Below are 16473 nucleotides of genomic sequence, written 5' to 3' on the forward strand. Positions count from 1 at the left end.
AGAGCCAAGTGTACCGAATGTATCTTTATCTTACTTAGAATATTACTTAGAATATCACAATCGTTTGTAGGTCGTTTGTAGGTCTATGATAGACAAAAATTAATGTTTGATAGATCTCCCTATTTCTAAAATAAGAAAATTAAAAAAGCTCAACATTTTTACGGAAGTTAGCCCCTATTTTTTTTTTTAAAATTTTGATGATAGAATGTGGAATTGCCGACTAAGTGATGCAGAATCGTTTGTAGGTGATTGACAGATGACATTCGGTCTCCTTTAATGCGCAATATATATGTAAATTATTGACGTGAAACGGTTTTGGAGAAATATGTTGTACCTAAATAGAGCCAAGTGTACCGAATGTATCTTTATCTTACTTTGAATACTGCTTACAATATCACAATCGTTTGTAGGTCTATGATAGATAAAAATTAACGTTAGATAGGTCTTCACATTTCTAAAATAAGAAAAAAAATCGTAGTTTCTACGGAAGTTAGCCCCTTGATATTCTTAAATTTTAGCGATAGAATTTTCAAATGCCGACTAAAGGATCAGAATCGTTTGCAGGTGATTCATAGATGACATTCAGTCTCAGTGTATTGTACCTAAATTGAGCCAAGTGTACCGAATTTATTTTTGGTATAAAGAGGGCTGATAAGGTTGACTTGTGCTTACTTTTCCATAAAATTTTTCAAAATTTTTTTTCTTATTTTAGAAATATGAAGACCTATCTAACGTTAATTTTTATTTTTCATAGACCTCCAAACGATTGTGATATTCTAAGCAGTATTCAAAGTAAGATAAAGATACATTCGGTACACTTGGCATTTAGGTACAACACATTTCTCCAAAACCGTTTCACGTCAATAATTTATATATTGAGCATTAAAGGAGACCGAATGTCATCTATCAATCACCTACAAACGATTCTGCATCACTTAGTCGGCAATTCAACATTCTATCGGCAAAATTAAAAAAACAGGGGGCTAACTTCCGTAGAAATATTGAACTTTTTTATTTTTCTTATTGCAGAAATAGGAAGATCTATCAAACGTTAATTTTTATCTATCATAGACCTACAAACGACCTACTAACGTTTGCGATATTCTATATAATATTTTTTTATTAAACAGTAGATAACTTCCTGGAGCTGTTAAGTAGTATGTATTTTTATTTTTGATGTGTATACATCTTTGGTTTTTGGTGTCCAACTTAGTTTTATCGATTATACTTGCGAAGAGAGGAGGAATGTCAAATATTAAAGTAAACAAAAATTGAAGCTAGTAAGGAAAATAGGTTTGTAAAGGTATTTTTAATAAAATATTCAGTTATAAATATATTTAAATGGCCTAATATGTGCTGCAAAAAAAGTGACCACGGTGGCACAGAGAGGAAGTTTAACTTTTCCTCGAGTTGTGTGAATAACAAGCACAACCAATTTGACAGCTACCCAGCTTTGATTGAGATTATATTTATATGTAAACGTACTTTTATGCTTTGCCGTTCGCATATGTAAACACATCAAATTTCATGAGTACCTAGTACTCACGCCTCTACGTCTGTTACTGTTCATGTTATTCCACTGTTTGTCTTGGTTGGTGTTAACATACCCACCTGTTTTGTCTTGTACCACTAAGAAGTTCGTTTCTGAGTCCAGTACTATGCGGATCAGGGATGTTGCGAATATTTGCATTCGCATTCGTTATGCGAATGATTCGCATCATTTGACTCATTCGCATTTGCATCAAATGATACGAATATTTTGCGAATGCGAATGTGTACATGGGCAAAGAGTCCACTCTAATACTGCTGAAATGGCTCTACGCCCAATTCTGTGTTTTCTTGATAAATTATTTGTAAAGAAATTTTATCAATATTTCTATCAAGTAAAAGCTCCCATCGCATTCTGTGTCATTATTTATAAAATAAAAAGCTTTACGATTTCCACAAGAAGGGAACTGATTTCCACATGAGTGGAACTGATTTCATTGGCACATATTAAAAATATGAATTTAAATGCAATAACAATATAGTTTAAGAACTAAAACCTCCCTATTACAATTGCCATTCGTACTGCCATCAGGTATGTAACTTGAGAATAGAAATCGCTGCATCTTTCAGGCGCATCAATATTACATAGTTACATCCCGAGCTAATAAATGGAAGGTAAAAAAAAGCTTTTGACTGCCGCAGCCGAGTAGGTAGAGATGTCGGCTATAAATTCTGTGTGTCCCAGGCTCAAATGCCGGCACATACAGTATTTTAAATGAAATAAGCAAATTTTTTAATATACAAAATTTATAATTTGTATATGAAATTTCAATTGGTAAACGCTTGTACATAAATAGCATTTTCAATCTTGATAATTTATTAAGAAAAGAGCTTTTGATTTCTGTGCTAGAATTCAAATTCTTGATAATTAATAAAAAATTAACAAACTATAAAATTTCTTTATTTATCAAGTGCTCAGAATCGGGCTGTAAGTCTGTCTAACCAGGGTGCGGACAATAACCGGCTCTTAGTTTCAGGCGCTAAGCGGTTAAGTAGTATATCAAGCAACATTGATGGGCCTTCAACAAGTACTGCTAAACATCTTATAAGCAACCTATAAATAATTTTAGATTCCTCCAGCGAAAGCGATTGCTCGGATGTAGAATCTGGAGACATTAAAAAATGTGAAATTAAAGCTCACTTGAAGGCCTATCTTAGAGAAAAACGAGCTCATCTCGGTGAAAATCCCGTCGGTTGGTGGAAAACTAAACTTAGATACGACATCTGGCCCGCAAGTATTTGAGCGCTCCACCCGCCAGCGTTCCAAGTGAGCAATTATTCAGTACATCCGGCCTTATATACGCGCCCCTATAGGCTCAGTTATGCAACACTTAGACTTGACTTGACTTGAAAATCGAATATCTGGAAAATGAGCAGCGCGTGTATGTAGTTACCCAAAAAAACAACTTCACTTAGAAACTTGGACAACTATAGATTTTTGATTTCTAAGTGCAAAGAAAGCCGTGAGACAATCATGCCGCCACATCATTTTTCACACACTTTTAACCCTTTAGTAGGCTGAACCGCCTCCAGACGGTCGTTAACTATGTAAACACGGTTTTAGTGCACCTATAATAATTTTTGATGTGCATACATCTTTGGTTTCAGTACGGGTAAATTTGCGAAACTGTAACGAATATCCCAGCACAAAGTTTCGAAGGGCTTAGCATGTGTATTTCAGCATAAAATTTTTATTTTCATTAGAAGCACCCTGTGTTTGCTTGCCAAATGGTTGCATACATTTAGGCATATGCATAGTAAGAGGAAATGCGCTACAATTGATTATTACTTCCGATTATTTAAACTCCGCACATGCATACGGCTTTGTACGTAAATATATATGGCCTCATTTGTGGCAACTGGGCGTGAATCACGTAACTTTGAAACGATAGTCGTTCAAACGATACTGACAAAACGATGTTGTCAAAACACTGATTTATGCATTTGTGTTGCGGTTATGTGTTAATAGCCGTCATCGAGTCGCCACTTCGCTGCTTGCTATGTTTGAGTTCCGGTCGCTTAACGAAAAATGTTGCATGTGAAAGCATCAATAAAGTTAGCTAGCACGGATAGACGATAGCGAGTTTGGTTGTACCTCATTGTGTTCGTTCGTTTCGCCACTCGCTAACTGTTGGCAAATCGATGACTTCTACTGTTACTGTTACGTGAAGCAAAACTGGAATCGAGTTGACGATATCGCACAAACGATCAAACAATTTTTGATTTTTATGAAGCAAGACAATCTCGACACGATATCGTTCAGACGAATGTCGTCATACGTGATTCATGCCCTGGTTTTGATATTCGTAGATGGTTTTAGGCATAGGTTTAGTAGTCTATTTTGGTAAATTTAGGAATATATACAAATAGAAATGCTCAAACTATAAGCTCAAAAACAATAACTGATGCGGTGTTTCCAAGATTAAAGAAATTAAGTGAAATTAATGTTTAATTTCTAACCTGACCTACATTTGTATGTATGTAACTGAATCGCTTAATAATAGCTTTACATATAAAAAGATTATCCTAATTTTCGAGCTTAACTCCCTAATCTGTTATTAGAAAAAGAGATTAGCCATGCAAAATTATAATTAAAAATATCTCAGATTAAACCGATAACTTTTTGGTGTCCAACTTAGTTTTATCGATTATACTTGCGAAGAAGAGGAGGAATGTCAAATATTAAAGTAAACAAAAATTGACGCTAGTAAGGAAAATAGGTTTGTAAAGGTATTTTTAATAAAATATTCAGTTATAAATATATTTAAATGGCCTAATATGTGCTGCAAAAAAAGTGACCACGGTGGCACAGAGAAGAAGTTTAACTTTTCCTCGAGTTGTGTGAATAACAAGCACAACCAATTTGACAGCTACCCAGCTTTGATTGAGATTATATTTATATGTAAACGTACTTTTATGCTTTGCCGTTCGCATATGTATACACATCAAATTTCATGAGTACCTAGTACTCACGCCTTTTCTTCTATATTCGTGGAGCACGATCTTTAGACAAAAATCGTACCTTTACTTAGTGTATTTCATTTCATTTCATTTCATTTATTAAACAAGAACCATTAGTACAATAAGAATTTTCTTCTTTTTAGCACAACAAAAATTCGCATTAATTGAAATTAATAACACATAAACTATTACAAAATTAACATAACTATACAAATATAAAATATAAGGACTTAAACTAATGTTGATGGTCGCTCCAGTTAATTGAAGAAATGAGAATATATGTATGATTTTTTTAAAGTTACTTTTGTTTAAGCTGCCTCTTGTTATGAGTGGACTAGAATTTCACGTTCTAATAGCACTGATAAAAAATAGTCTAGTCGATGTTAAGTTAAAGTCGATGTTAAGTAAAGGTCTTGATATTCGTAGTTGGTTTTAGGCATAGGTTTAGTAGTCTATTTTGATAAAAAAGCAAGGCGAAAATTTATTTAGAGCGATTTTTGGGAGAGTTGTGTAGAGATTGAAGTTGCAGGATTTTACCCGATGCTTTTTTGTTCCGTACGTTTTGTTGTTACTCACTTTTTGCCTTCACTTCAGAGAGTGATTTTGCCGTTTGACCTTTTTCCAGGATTTTACACGAAAAGTATTGGATCAGAGTTATTATATCATCCATACATATGCATATTATACATACATATATTCATGTATGTTCATCAGTTATCAACGGTCCCAGTCAAAATGATTTCAGTATTTTTTTTAAATTTTCGCCTTGCTTTTTATCAAAATAGACTACTAAACCTATGCCTAAAACCATCTACGAATATCAAAACCAGGGCATGAATCACGTATGACGACAATCATCCCTGTCGGTAAAATGCAGACAGTCTCAAAAATTTACCCATTTAAAAAGTAGTTGGAAATCAACTGCTTTGAAACAAATGCAGCGTGCGACCGTTCAGTTCTTCAGTTACTTATTTTAATTATTTTTTCGAATGCAGAATATACAGCGGTACGTACAACAGAATAACACACTTAGGAAGTTTGATGGAAAAATGTGTTGTTTTTCAATAAAAAGTATAAAAATATACTCTAAATTATTTTAAGTTGCGGTAATGCTATTACATGCGTTTGCTTAGAAAAATTTGAAACTTATATCTATACTACGCGATATAGAAATAAGTTTTCAATTTATGTAAGCAAACGGAAGTAATAGCATTACAGGAACTTAAAATAATTTAGAGTACATTTTTATACTTTTCATTAAAAAAACAAAACATGTTATAATAAAAATAAGGAAAAAAAACCATTTTTCTGGGAAGCTTTCTGTGAAAAAACTTTTAACTTTTAAATTTTTTCAACAAAAGTCAAACATAACTTATTTTTATTTTTTATTAGAAAAATAAAATAGTTTTTGTGAAAAATTTAAAATAATAGTTTTTTCCATTATTTAAAAGTGTATTTAATTTTTGTGTGGTTACAAAGATACTATGTTTGTATACGAAAACAAGTATGGGGAGATGATCCATCACAATTAGATTTGCGTTGGAGAATTAGCATTACCGCCTATCTTAGTAGGTTGATTTCACCTTTATATATATAATACGTGTAGCGAATTTCAAGCAAATCGGAGCATAAATACGATTTTTTTCGAATAGATCGCTCCCTGGTCTAGAAACCGACAAAAAGGTATCCAATAAGCTATCTACGTACTAAATTCCATTCCAATCCGTCATCAAAAGCGCGTTGCTGCTCACGTCGATCTTACAAATCCGTTAATAACACTTTTAGTATGGCTTTAACGTTAGGACCAGAGCTAATGGAATCATTTGCACCTACAATTCTATAATATCAAGTGCTTCTGGTCTTGGATTTGGCATTAGCGCTGTTGTGCCCATGGCAGACATTTGCAGTCATGGAAAATAGTAGAGAATCCCACTAAGATTTCCTACGTGCAGGATACCAAAAAGAGAAAATAAGAGAAAATCAACAAACGCCAATTTACCAGTCTTTGTTTACAAATTGTTGCCCGCAAGCAGCAAGCAGCTGTTATTGCATTTTGTTTCCACTCTTTTTTTTCATTCAGGGTTGAGGCATTGGAAGGAACATCTAAATCCTCGCCCCTCAAGAGCGCTAAAAGTTCCTCTAAGGCTTTTACTTTTCTATGTTGCGGGCAGGGTTACCGTTTCGAAATAAAGTGTGTGATTAAATAATGGTATTTTCGTATGGTTTTTGTTGTTGAATAAAACGCAACAATTTTATTGAACAATCTTAAAAGTGAAGGTAAATGCGTCACGCCGTCAATTTCAAATAAAATTTAATACGTGTGTTAGAGACGACGCCATTACGAATGCGTTAACGCAGTTGCCGTCGAAAGTAAACCAACTCACATTTGAAATTACGTTTGTGGATATCCTTAACAGCTGTTTTTTGTTTACGAAACAGTGAGCGGCACAACGCAAAGTGTGTAATTTTTTAACGTCGTCAGCGCCCAAACGGATGAATGCAATTTATATTGTGATTCGAACAAATTATCTTTCACTACAAATAGCATCTTTCTTAGCATTGACATATTTTGAGGCTCTGTGTAATCATATTTTGAAAGAGTTGGCAGTCCTCATTACCACTTTATGTCATCAGTGGGGTTGGCAGACTTTTAAGGCACAAACAGTGTTTTCAATAACCCAAAATCTTGTAGGAATTTGCAGCTCACATGTTTGGAGAGCTTAAAAACAGTATAGAACTTTTCTAGTAGAAATTCGAAACAAAATGTTTAAGTGAATCATTTGTGAATATATTACTTGTGTTATTATGTGATCTTAACATGAATTTTTTAAGTTAATCATAATCTGCATAATAAATAATAAATAATCTGCATAAGTTAATCTGCATAAATCTTCGGTTGTCGAAAATTTACTGCTGTCAAAAAAGATTTAATTTCACACAAATTGGCAAAACTGTCTCACCATGCATTCGTTTTTAAGAAATTGGTTTAAACATTTTTTTAATTTGAACTTTGACCCTTTATAACTTTTGTAGTTGTACTTTCCGCAAAAAAATATACCGTTATGTTCAGCTCAATCATGTCTATCGATTCTAATATATTTTTTTATCTGAGAATCGGGGCTATTCTGCATTTGTTCCGAACTTTGTTACCGATTCACTCACACCCTTTGTAAAAAACTTCCGGTAAAATCCCATGCTTGTGGCAGCACTGAAAGTGTTTATGCATTTGACACTTTATCATGGTTACCAATTGCATAAAAAAAATGTGCCAAAGGCTCCGTTTATACACTTTTTATTAATGTACACCGTTACGGTGTTTACATTTCGTCTGATTTAAAAATAGTTTTATTGTTGAAGATAATTTTATTATGCTGCAGACTTTTAATATATTACAGTTCAAAATGAATGGAAAGAACCATTCTATGGAAGAAAATATCACCGATTAAAAAAGACAAGTTTTGGTACGAAAGTAGCGGAAGTGGCAACCATGCTTTCAATGGCCTGGCGTCATTTCATTATTTGCATTTTGTGCTTCGTTTGTGCTTTTTTTGAAAAACTATTGACGCAAATTAAATTAAATTTTGTTATGCTGCATTACACACATCGCCGAGAGAATTTACGAAAAAAAAGAATAAATTAAATTGATATTAACTAAATAAATAAAACAGAAAGGTAAAATGTGCAGTGGTGTAAGTGATAGGCACATAAAAAGGCTAACGAAAAAACAGAGGGAGGAAAATGTGGTTTTCCTTCATTTAAATGGGTTAGAAAGTGCCACCGACTGTAATGAAGGAGGTACTAGTGTAGGGCTGCCAAACGTCCCGGTTTTCCCGGACATGTCCCGGTTTTAGACTATTTGTCCCGGTGTCCCGGTCCAACCTTAAAATGTCCCGGGTTTCGTTTAAGTGTCCCGGTTTTCCTTTTGATTTTACAAAAAAATCACTACACTAAGAGGTGTTGTAAGATTCGGAAAATTTTATGAATTCACTGAGGGAAATAACGCACAGTAAAAATGAATATTTTTTATTTTTAATATTTTTATTGAGCTTTGTACCACTATTGTTTATTACGAAAAATTGAAAAAGCAACAAAGTCTAAGCGGTAGAAGTTATAGCACTATTTCGGAGATCACCACATCTCATCATCAGACTTCTTTTTTCTAGACTGCTGAAGTCTAGTCATTACAGGCAGCATGGAATTTAAATATTTTTTTAACTTAATTATGAAAAAGCAAAGTGCAAAGCGCTTCATTTTAATATGGGCGTATTTGAATTGAATATTTCTATACTAAATTTGTTATACTTAAATGAATTACCGAGTTGGGTTGGTGCTCTTTCATATGCGCATTTTTTTTAATTTGGCACGCTTTCTTAATTGTAAACAGCGTCCGGATTTTGCTCCGATCGGGTAGATTTAATCCGATTTCTTTTTTAAATTTAAAATCTGCTCCCTACTCCACTTGGCCCGAAATATGCTCAGATTTTTTTTCTTTTTTCCATTCATATTAGGAATATATTACAAAACAATTAACTTTATAAATTTTTGTCCAATCACTTTTGTGGCACCAAGATTTTGTATAGAAAGGTGTGACAGAAGTTATCTCTTTTACTCTTTAACCCTTTTTTTCGGAATCACTTTTTTATTTTTCAAAGCAAGGGATTGATTAAGGACCAGAAAAATGTTTTGTGTATGTGTGTATGGTTAGCAATTTGGCAGAGTATAAGCTGACATTAGCTATTTTACCACACAGTAGTGCTGCTGCCAAAAGAAAATTTTCGGAGATGAATCTCATTAAAAATAAATACAGAAACAGGCTTAATGTCGAATTAGTTGAAAGCTTAATGTTCGCAAGAACTCTTATTAATAAAAGGTCAGAAATTTATACGCCGTCCGATAATTTACATTTTTTTTTGATGTTTATACATCTTTGGTTTCAGTAGGGGTAAAATTTTCGAAGCTGTAACGCATATCCCAGCACAAAATTTCGAAGGGCTTGGCATGTGTATTTCAGCATAAAATTTTCATTTTCATTAGAAGCACCCTGTGTTTGCTTGCCAAATAGTTGCATACATTTAGGCATATGCATAGTAAGAGGAAATGCGCTTCAATTGATTATTACTTCCGATTATTTAAACTCCGCACATGCATACGGCTTTGTACCTATGTATGTACATAAATATGTATGGACTCATTTGTTGCAACTGGGCATGAATCACGTAACTTTGAAACGATAGTCGTTCAAACGATACTGACAAAACGATGTTGTCAAAACACTGATTTATGCATTTGTGTTGCGGTTACGTGTTAATAGCCGTCATCGATTCGCCACTTCGCTGCTTGCTATGTTTGAGTTCCGGTCGCTTAACGAAAAATTTTGCATGTGAAAGCAACAACAAAGTTAGCTAGCACGGATAGACGATAGCGAGTTTGGTTGTACCTCATTGTATTCGTTCGTTTCGCCACTCGCTAACTGTTGGCGAATCGATGACGGCTACAGTTACTGTTACGTGAAGCAAAACTGGAATCGAGTTGACGATATCGCACAAACGATCAAACAATTTTTGATTTTTATGAAGCAAGACAATCTCGACACGATATCGTTCAGACGAATGTCGTCATACGTGATTCATGCCCTGGTTTTGATATTCGTAGATGGTTTTAGGCATAGGTTTAGTAGTCTATTTTGGTAAATTTAGGAATATATACAAATAGAAATGCTCAAACTATAAGCTCAAAAACAATAACTGATGCGGTGTTTCCAAGATATTTTAACGCCCTTGAGTCACAAGTATATACAAGTATATTTTATCAATCATACCGATAATTTCATGTATTAAAATAATTAAAAATGAAAATCAATAAAAAAAATTAAATCAGAAAAATGAATAAAATTAAGTTAAATTAATGTTTAATTTCTAACCTAACCTACATTTGTATGTATGTAACTGAATCGCTTAATAATAGCTTTACATATAAAAAGATTATCCTAATTTTCGAGCTTAACTCCCTAATCTGTTATTAGAAAAAGAGATTATCCATGCAAAATTATAATTAAAAATATCCAACTTAGTTTTATCGATTATACTTGCGAAGAAGAAGAGGAATGTCAAATATTAAAGTAAACAAAAATTGACGCTAGTAAGGAAAATAGGTTTGTAAAGGTATTTTTAATAAAATATTCAGTTATAAATATATTTAAATGGCCTAATATGTGCTGCAAAAAAAGTGACCACGGTGGCACAGAGAAGAAGTTTAACTTTTCCTCGAGTTGTGTGAATAACAAGCACAACCAATTTGATAGCTACCCAGCTTTGATTGAGATTATATTTGTATGTAAACGTACTTTTAAGCTTTGCCGTTCGCATATGTATACACATCAAATTTCACTAGTACCTAGTACTCACGCCTTTTTTTTAAACATTATAAATCAGTTTATGGAAAAACTACTAGCAAAGTAGGGGAAAAATGGGAGAGTAAAAACGGTAATCTCCTTGTCAGAGATAGTAAAACTTAACCCAATTAATTTCTACTGACGTTTGCTTATAATTTGCTGTATTTGCTTATAATTTAGCATATCGCCAAATGACAAAATCTGCCAAGTAAACAGAAAATGGCGTCCACGGTGTTTTTGACAGTTTTACCAGAGAAGCGTTCCCGTACTTTTTCGCTTCTCTCTCTTTCTCTAAGAGCTATTTTCCTTTTTGACGGTTTAACAGGTTTTATTCAGAACAGTTTTGGAACGAAACTAATTTTTTCTTATACTATTTAGAATGTTAATCTGCTCCGAAAATTTCATTTTTACTCCAATTTTTCGAGTCGAGTTTCAGTAGTCCGAACGCTGATTCTAAACTTCTTTCTCTCAGTGCACCGATTTCATTTTTGAAATATATAGTTACATCTCCAGATAGTTGAACTGTGCACAAGCAATAGTTGATGATTAATATATGTAAGTACCTAAATACGTTTAAAATGTCGTGCACAGAGTTTTACAATTATTCTAAGGAAAACACAGAAGTTTTGAAGCAATTTCACAGCAACGAAAAATATGATTCGATATTTTAATGTTATCTTCTAATTTTTTTTGTAATTCTTTTATTTCATGAAACCTAGAGTACTTAACAGTGCCGTACAAAATTATTTGCTCGGAGGCTCTGTCATCAGATCACAACTTCCAATCAGATCCTTTAGAAAAATTTTGAAAATGTAGCTTTTGAGCCAGTTATTAAAGTGCAAGTTTGAAGTTGCCAGAAAATTTCGTTGATTTTTAGAATTTTTTATTCATTTTTTTGCTGACATTGTCTTCCATATAAACAGAATTGTCGAACATACTTTGTATGGAAGAAACTCTCAGTAAAACCAATACCAAAAATAAACAAAAATTAAATGGGCTGCAAAACTTCGTTTTTAAAATTTTTATGAGCCTCATTAGAAAAATGCAAATTTGTATGCAAATTTATTGAATTTTCCCGAGCTTAGCACTAAGTTTAGAAATTTTATATTTATGTGTTTTGATGTATTTAGTATAAACTGTATTTCTATAAAGGATAAAAAAGGTGCGTGCATTTTGAAAAATTCTCTGTGCTTTAGTTGTGATAAGTTGTTTTGTTTTTTTGGCTTACGTTGTAATGATCTCATGATCTCATGATTTTATGTTTTTGTTCTTGTCTGTCAAAATAAAATTTAACTACATCCTTTCGCGCGTAAGTTTTTCGAAGCGAAAGGGAAGGGAGCGAGAGGCCCTTCCCCCCCTTTCGCCCCTAAAGTGTCCCGGTTTGGCAACAGAGATATCTGGAAGCCCTATACTAGTGCCAATATTTCGCTGGAGTTCGGAAATTCTGAGCAGATTAATCCGCAGACAGTAGATACTCCTTCGATAAATGCCAAAACATTTATACAAAAGCTAAGAGACTGGTATCTAAGAAATAACTTATCGCGCCAATCCTTAGAGGAACTTTTAGCGCTCTTGAGGGGCGAGAATTTAGATGTTCCTTCCAGTGCCTCAACCCTTGCTGGGAAATGGCAAAATAAAGAATTAGTGCAAATAGATCCCGGCTTTTATTGCCACTTTGGTGTTGAACGTCAAATAATTAAAGCAACAAGCGAATTGTTAAGCTTGGAAGAAATTATTGTTAATATCAATATCGACGGGCTTCCCCTTTTTAAGAGCTCAAAAACTTAGCTGTGGCCCATATTGATGAAAATTGTGAACGCAGAAAAGGTAAAAGTATTTTGTGTTTGCGTATACTTAGGAAATAAAAAACCTGGTGACGTTAATAAGTTTCTTTTAAATTTGATAAACGAGCTAAATCATTTATTGGAGCTCTAATTTGCGATGCGGCTGCAAAATCGTTTGTACGTGGCATTGCAGGCCATACATCCAGCAATGGGTGTTCTAAATGTAACCAGGTAGCGAAAAAAATGAACAATACATTAACTTATGCTATTCATTGTGGATATTTACTCTCAGATGAGGATTTTAAATCTAGAAAATTCTTGCAACATCACCAAAAGATTTTTTACAACAACAGAACTGCTTTCGAGAATATCAACTTAAATATGATAAATCAAGTGCCACTGGATCCCATGCACCTTGGAGTAGTTAGAAAATTTTACGATAAAACCAATTTCAAAGTAAGTAAAGAAGGCAAAGAGGAAATATCTGACCACTTAGTTAGCATTAGATTAAATATACCGAAGGAATTTGTGCGTAAACCTAGAAGTTGTTACGAACTACCTATATGGAAGGCCACCGAGTTTCGTCAATTTGTATTGTATTCGGGTATAGTTGTGCTGAAAAACAAAGTTCACCCAGACGTTTACTACGAATTTCTTCTCTTGCATTGTGCTTACCGGTTGCTTTCATGTCCCAAAACATGCAAAAATTATATAGCTCAAAATATGCTGCAATTGCTTGCTGAAAACTTCGCAATCATTTTCGCATAGTGTTCACGGACTTTTGCACTTGGTCGATTCTGTAAATGCATTTGGTGATGCTTCAAAGTTTTCTAGTTATCCCTTGGAGAACTATCTGCAAACCCTGAAAAATTATGTCAAGAAACCTTCAAAAATACTGCAGCAAATTACTAAAAGAATTGAAAACGAAGATGTTGTTGTTGAAAAGAACGATTTTAAAGTAATATATAAAAACAACGAAATAATTGGCTGTTTTTTAAGTGATTACTTTTTAGGTACCAAATCTTCTGAAAACTTTTGCTGTGTTTTACCAAATACTCCTATAAAACTTATTGGCTTTAAAAAAAATACAACTCTGTGGTTCTAGTTGGGAAAAAATTCCTTACGAGGNAGTTTTACCAAATACTCCTATAAAACTTATTGGCTTTAAAAAAAAATACAACTCTGTGGTTCTAGTTGGGAAAAAATTCCTTACGAGGTTTTTTAAAGAGCCAACTGATTCATTAACATCGTTAGGCATATGTACTGTTCATTCTGATAACTTGGGTGTAGAGGAGCAGTTTACTTTAGATAAGATTAAATACAAGTTTGTTGGTATCCCGGAAGATAATCACTTTATATTAATACCACTGCTTCATTGCCTAGTTTGAATATTAATTTTACGAAAATCATTACACCTTAAAGTTATTGATTAAATATTTGCAAGCATATAAAAAACAAGATATAAAATGTATAAGAAGAAGATAAAAATAATTGAAGGAAAAAATGTGCCTTCGAAAATTAAACGGCTTGATTTGTCTGAGTCTAATAAAGCAACTGAGAAAAATGAGCCTTCGAAATTTAGACGGCTAAATCTTCCTATGGAAATAAGAACAACGGAAACGGTAAGCAGTTGCTCAAAATGTACGGAGCTTCTAAAAATACTGAAGAAAGAGCTCAGCGACGTTAAAGGTAAATATTTGTATACATATGTAAATACAGTGACTCAAACAAAGCTACCTATGAATATGTGTGGAACTATTTTAAATGTTGTAAAATTTCTGTAACTGTAATTACGTGGTTTGTGTTATACTTGAACTAGACTTTTAAGAAGTTGCTGTAGAAGGTTTAACGTGAGCATTGAAAAAATTATCTTGTGGTCAGTTGTTTGAGTCACAGTCACTTTATGCTATAAGTTTTGTATGTACAGCTGTAAATTTTTATTACGTATATGTTCTAACATGTCTGCATATCTATACTTTTTTTAACAGAGGACAACAAAAGGCAAAACGAAGCTGTTATGGTGATGCTAGCGAGTCAAACTGTGCTAATAAAATCACTGATCCGTCAACAAAAGGATGTAGTTTCGTTCAGTTCTTCATTTCCAGTAGAAACAGAAGATACATTGGCAGCCCTGGACTGTAATATAAATGAGGATAATAAAATGATTTATGTTAGAACTATATTCATAACTATACTTCCTTAATAAACTAAGCTTAATAAACAATCACTACCTTTCATCTATTCAATAGCTTGATGGTATGAAGTCTTTAATGAAAGGAAAGCCCAAGAAGATGCTTTTGTCCATTATGACTAAAGAGGTAATACTTCAGTATAACGTCGATGGCACTCACGGAAAAAAAAGGTTGAAAGATTTCAAAAACTTTTATCCACTTTTGAAAGGTAAGTGGCTTAAATTCATGTAACTTTTTAATTCTTTCTTTATCGATATTAGATGCTTTTTGTATTGACGAAAAGGATCCGGAGGACATAATTCGGAAGGCTATTCAGTCCGTAAAATAACAACATTTTTACAACGGGGCATGAAAAAAAATCTGCTTAAATTAAAAAAGTTGTTTAGGTTAAGTTTCTCCAAAATCTCCCATGCGATTCCCATCCATATTGTTAGTGTCGATTTTATTTTTATTTGGCGACCGTTAATTGTTTTAAATCACAAAAAACACAAATTAGCATAAGTTTCTTTAAAAGTTCCAATGTGCAATGAATTGGAGTGTAAATATTTAAAATGAACTGAATTGAAATGTACTTTAGTTGAAACAAAAAAAGAATAAAATTTTATAGTTACCACAAAATAAACATATTTTTAAATAGAGGTAAACCGACAGGTATACAAGTAATTAGAAACGAATAGGTTTTAAAATAGTTGGAAGCAGACAGGTCTGCAAATAGTTAGTAACAAACAAAATTTAAAAGAATTGGAAACAAATCGATTTTGAAATAGTTCGAAACAAATGGAATTTAAAATAGTTGGAAATATACTAATTTTATTACAGCTGCAAAAAAACTAATTTTAATATCCTATCAGCCAAATATATTTTAATGTAGTTGAAATCAAATGTGATCGGATGAATGGTAGGACATCGCCATGTTAATAAAGTTAGTTGCTTATATGAAAAATGGAAGAATTCCAACCACTTGTAGTTCGTTATTGTCGAGATTGTCTTGCTTCATAAAAATCACAAATTGTTTGATCGTTTGTGCGATATCGTCAACTTGATTCCAGTTTTGCTTCACGTAACAGTAACAGTAACACGTAACAGCAACACAAATGCACAAATCAGTGTTTTGACAACATCGTTTTGTCAGTATCGTTTGAACGACCATCGTTTCAAAGTTACGTGATTCATGCCCAGTTGCAACAAATGAGTCCATATATATTTATGTACATACATAGGTACAAAGCCGTATGTATGTGCGGAGTTTAAATAATCGGAAGTAATAATAAATTGTAGCGCATTTCCTCTTACTATGCAAATGCCTAAATGTATGCAACCAAACACAGGGCGCTTCTAATGAAAATAAAATTTTTTTGCTGGAATACACATCCTAAGCCCATCGAAATTTTGTGCTGGGATATGCGTTACAGCTTCGCAAATTTTATCCCTACCGAAACCAAATAGGTATACACATAAAAAAAAATAGGTGGATTTACTCGAGCGCCTCAGATTAAGAAATAGTGGGTTAATTATATGCTGAAAAGTGTGCATTTCAATAATCTGACGATTTGAGCGTGACGCAAAGGATTGGGAGGGTCGCAAACTTGCAAAAAAA

Source organism: Rhagoletis zephyria, unplaced genomic scaffold (assembly GCF_001687245.7).
Source record: "Rhagoletis zephyria isolate East Lansing unplaced genomic scaffold, Rhagoletis_zephyria_1.1 Rzeph_scaffold_01092, whole genome shotgun sequence".
Taxonomy (NCBI): Eukaryota; Metazoa; Arthropoda; class Insecta; order Diptera; family Tephritidae; genus Rhagoletis; species Rhagoletis zephyria.